Genomic DNA, 5,575 nt, shown 5'->3' with positions numbered 1-5,575 from the left:
ACAGCGCCATATCATAATACGCCCCGTCTAAAGACAGCGCCATATCATAATACGTCCCGCCTAAAGACAGCGCCATATCATAAGACGTCCCGCCTAAAGACAGCGCCATATCATAATACGTCCCGTCTAAAGACAGCGCCATATCATAATACGTCCCGTCTAAAGACAGCGCCATATCATAATACGTCCCGCCTAAAGACAGCGCCATATCATAATACGTCCCGTCTAAAGACAGCGCCATATCATAATACGTCCCGCCTAAAGACAGCGCCATATCATAATACGTCCCGTCTAAAGACAGCGCCATATCATAATACGTCCCGCCTAAAGACAGCGCCATATCATAATACGTCCCGTCTAAAGACAGCGCCATATCATAATACGTCCCGCCTAAAGACAGTGCCATATCATAATACGTCCCGCCTAAAGACAGCGCCATATCATAATACGTCCCGCCTAAAGACAGCGCCATATCATAATACGTCCCGTCTAAAGACAGCGCCATATCATAATACGTCCCGCCTAAAGACAGCGCCATATCATAATACGTCCCGTCTAAAGACAGCGCCATATCATAATACGTCCCGTCTAAAGACAGCGCCATATCATAATACGTCCCGCCTAAAGACAGCGCCATATCATAAGACGTCCCGCCTAAAGACAGCGCCATATCATAATACGTCCCGTCTCAAGACAGCGCCATATCATAATACGCCCCGCCTAAAGACAGCGCCATATCATAATACGTCCCGTCTAAAGACAGCGCCATATCAAAATACGTCCCGCCTAAAGACAGCGCCATATCATAATACGTCCCGTCTCAAGACAGCGCCATATCATAATACGTCCCGTCTCAAGACAGCGCCATATCACAATACGTCCCGTCTAAAGATAGCGCCATATCACAATACGTCCCGCCTAAAGACAGCGCCATATCACAATACGTCCCGTCTAAAGACAAGCGTGTAAAACAGAATAAAACATAAAACCTAGTACGTGAGCTTTATTCGTTTTTGATAAATATATTTTGATTGTCTGTTTTCATTTGTCCAAATTGAACAAATTACCACAGATATACCTTGTGGCAAATTTAGAATGCAAAAATAATATAGTCTTCTTAATTTTCTTACAATACACACACGGCATCTCATCACATTGTATTATTGCTAGAGCACTATCAATTCAGTCTTGTGCCAATAATAATAATAAGGACTTTGAGTTTATGATTTAACAGTAAATGTACACGCAATCAATACATTATCTTAACTTACATGTAGAATGTTTAGTCTCCGTTCTACTCCGTATTCTGTTGAGGAATTTACAGGCATATACGATACATTGGTTAAGTATGCATCAAATAAAACAAATCCACATTTTTGATAAACAAACAGATAAGTTCACTTTTTCTGTGTTTTGTTTACCAGTGTGTAAGAAGTACAAAGTTCAAGGTCAATATTTAAAATTATTCTGGTCTTTGTACAGTGTTTCAACACCTCCTGTGTCTCCTGCGACTACACGGCCGTCGTTGTCTGCCGAGAGGATGACGTATTACTGTCATACAGCCAGCATTTCGTACGCCGCCCAAAGCTATAGCTATAAAATATCTTTTTAAAAAATATCTTTAAAAAATTTATTTGATGCACTTACTAAGACATACAATGTACGCGCATATGATGAATATCTGTACTTCACTAACCGTATAATACTTCTGACTAGCAAGCACATGTAGTTGTATATTTCATACATACTACTGTCCAATGATTTAATAGATATCTGAATGTAATTTACAAATATTATCTTTTCAATTTAAATAGTAAAGTATGTCATTGATTTGAAAATACTTACATGGATTTCCACTCGTGTGTTGAACAGCATTGTCATTCAAAAATCGCTGGAGATGGTGTCTAAATCTGGATGAAGTATGCCCAATGGTAGCGAGACGGCATGTGCATATTCCCAAAATGAGAAAAAACACTAAAACACAAAGAATTTTTCTCTGCATCTTCAAGCACTTCTTTCGTTGATCCTATAGTGGCTGAGATAAACTTACGTAGTGTGCATATGTTGCAATGCATACAAAGTAACCCGCAACTTCAATGTTTTATCTCGAGATAAAATCTTGGTGTGTTCACATCTATCGCGAATCCTGCAATTTGTTCACTTACCATTATGTCGAAAATTCTTGTGAAAAACATCAAATACAATGTTTTCTTTTTCTCTTCTGATTTTCTCTCCTGCAGGGTTTTATAAAATTCTATAAAAAGATATACATTGCAATCAATTTTTTTGAAAATGCATCAGGGCATGAACTGCGACTACTCGTACCAGCCTCCTTGATGAGGCGCGTTACTGTTATAGACTACTCGTGTCAGCCTCCTTGATGAGGCGCGTTACTGTTATAGACTACTCGTACCAGCCTCCTTGATGAGTCGCGTTACTGTTATAGACTACTCGTGTCAGCCTCCTTGATGAGGCGCGTTACTGTTATAGACTACTCGTGTCAGCCTCCTTGATGAGGCGCGTTACTGTTATAGACTACTCGTGTCAGCCTCCTTGATGAGGCGCGTTACTGTTATAGACTACTCGTACCAGCCTCCTTGATGAGGCGCGTTACTGTTGTAGACTACTCGTGTCAGCCTCCTTGATGAGGCGCGTTACTGTTATAGACTACTCGTGCCAGCCTCCTTGATGAGGCGCGTTACTGTTATAGACTACTCGTGTCAGCCTCCTTGATGAGGCGCGTTACTGTTATAGACTACTCGTGCCAGCCTCCTTGATGAGGTGCGTTACTGTTATAGACTACTCGTGCCAGCCTCCTTGATGAGGCGCGTTACTGTTATAGACTACTCGTGTCAGCCTCCTTGATGAGGCACGTTACTGTTATAGACTACTCGTGTCAGCCTCCTTGATGAGGCGCGTTACTGTTATAGACTACTCGTGTCAGCCTCCTTGATGAGGTGCGTTACTATTATAGACTACTCGTGTCAGCCTCCTTGATGAGGCGCGTTACTGTTATAGACTACTCATGCCAGCCTCCTTGATGAGGCGCGTTACTGTTATAGACTACTCGTGTCAGCCTCCTTGATGAGGCGCGTTACTGTTATAGACTACTCATGCCAGCCTCCTTGATGAGGCGCGTTACTATTATAGACTACTCGTGTCAGCCTCCTTGATGAGGTGCGTTACTATTATAGACTACTCGTGCCAGCCTCCTTGATGAGGCGCGTTTCTATTATAGACTACTCGTGCCAGCCTCCTTTATGAGTCGCGTTACTATTATAGTTCATACCCTCATATATTTTTCTTAAAAATGAAACCTATTTCTTATATTTACACTTTACATAAACTTCCATTTTTAACGGAATTTCCAACTGTTGAAATGACGTACTGCATCTACAAATGTATTAAGATTAATACAATATACGAAATGGCTATATCTACAATTTGCAAAGATATCGAAGGCAAAACCATTGGAAAATCTATTTTTTGTTTATTCTTGAGAACACGCGAAGTCAAATTCTTTTCTGGAAAATAGCATGTATTATCTATCAAATATGATTTGGTTGTTAGCAGGATTTAATTTTCTACTTTTTTGTTTCACTTATTCTCTAAGAATATCAGAAATAGTTGGATTTTCCCAGGGAGAGAATTCGTACTCTATCGCTAGCTCAGATTTTCGGGGAGGGGGGGGGATTCTACTTTATAGCCACTTCAACATCGCCTCCTTTATTTTCAGTTAGATTAGCATTTCCTCCCTCCATATATATGATGTTAAATTTAGGAAGATATCTCATCAACTTTTGAGAAATGTGTAAGACTTATTTCATTGGCACAAACAGATTATACACTTATTACTTAAACTTATAAAGTTAAAATTTTAATATTGATTTAAATTTTGAAAAGGTTTAGAAAAGACTACATTTTGTGGCGGAAGGATTGTTTAATCATAAAGTTCTAAATCTGCACGATTTTACGGCTTCTGTTTTATCCTACATGTATACCAGCATATCGTCAATATTTATACCCCTAAACGTGTATCTTATTTTTTTAATTTATAATACAGATAGTAGAGACTTGAAATTAATACAAATGTTGTACAATAATCTATTCGGTTGAATCGTTAAAAATCTATATATTGATTTACCTGAGATTTTGTATGAAATTTAATATTTTAACCAATAATTCAAAAATTATATTAATGACCCCCACTTTTTAAAGTTCCATATTAAATTTCAAGGCAACTTATGTTCTTTTATTCTTTTAACCTCTCAATTTCAGTAATCATGTACAAAAACACAATTATTGTTTTCAATCTACTAGCATCAAACTTTTTATATCTATATAGTCAGGGGACATGAGTACGTACCTATTTGATTAATCGATTGATTGGTGTTGCTTGTGTTGTGTTGACACCAACAAACACCCACCGTGTTTATTTGAATAAATCGTAAGTACGTTTTACGTGCAAAAAGGTCAGGTTTAACACCCAGTAGCTCATGATCAATAACAAGCACTATGACACCACCTTTTCATTTTAATTTCATAATTCCTCTTCAATGTAAAAATCAAAAATATGTTCCCAAAATAAATTACAATGCTACAAAACTCAAGTGCGAACTTCTATAAAGGATGCAGTCACACTATGGTCGGCATTTTAAGAATTTTGGACATTGGAGGATCTAGAGGGAGGGGGGGGGGACTGGGGCTGCAAACCCCTTCGATTTACTTTGGATAAAAAAATATCTAAGTGCGAAAATCGATCAATGAGAAAAAGGAAGAAATACAATAGTAAATGTTAAATTTGTGGGAGCTATAAGATCAAATGTGGATTCTAAAAAAAAAAAAGGAACTTTAGTAAATTTGAAATCGCAAAACTTTTCTCAAATCAACATCAAAATGTTGAATTTTCAACATTTTACGCAATTCCTCATCATGATTAAAGGCTAGACTTTTTGAAAAGATAGACAGTTGCTTCTTTAACAAAAATGGAAAAAGGAAATATTCATATTTAGTGATCAGTCATCCAAAAAAAAAAAATTACTTTGTTAAATTTACACCACGCTGATTCCACGCACAAGTTGAAATAAACAATATGCTGGAGTTCCTCATTGGCAATATCTTCGTAGTCTTTGTTGATAAGGTCTTCCAAATGTCTGTTGAAATTCCTTTGGGTACGAATTGTGCTCCTTTGTTAGGTAACCTGTTTTTATATTCTTATGAAGCAGAGTTTATTCAGAAGCTTTTAACTGAAGAAGAAAAAATCTTGCTGTGGCCTTCAACTCGACATTTAGATATATCGATGACGTTTTATCTATTAACAATAATCATTTTCATACGAATGTTGATTCGATACATTCCTGTAAATTCGAAATAAAAGACACCATAGAGTCCTTCACATCGGCTTCGTACTTATTGAGGATAGATGTTGGCGGCAAACTAACAATTAACTCAGCTTTATGACATTCGGGATGATTTCAGCTTCTCCATCGTCAACTCCCCATGTTTATGTAGCAATATTCCATAATCACCTGCATATAGTGTATATAATATCATAAACGATTCGATACACAAGAGC

At 37.7% G+C, this 5,575-nt stretch overlaps 1 long non-coding RNA gene across 1 annotated transcript; it reads right to left on the bottom strand.

Annotated features, from left to right (window-relative positions):
- Window positions 1–988: 988 nt before the first annotated feature.
- Window positions 989–2,266, bottom strand: LOC125662693 (uncharacterized). Its single transcript, XR_007365476.2, has 2 exons — window positions 1,846–2,266; window positions 989–1,587 (listed from the first exon to the last, which is right to left on the bottom strand). It is a non-coding gene; the product is annotated as an uncharacterized LOC125662693 (long non-coding RNA).
- Between the last annotated feature and the right edge of the window lie 3,309 nt (window positions 2,267–5,575).

This window comes from Ostrea edulis, chromosome 8 (assembly GCF_947568905.1).
Source record: "Ostrea edulis chromosome 8, xbOstEdul1.1, whole genome shotgun sequence".
NCBI lineage: Eukaryota > Metazoa > Mollusca > Bivalvia > Ostreida > Ostreidae > Ostrea > Ostrea edulis.
Note: the sequence above shows the minus strand (reverse complement) of the source record. Positions and strands in the feature narration are given on the sequence as shown.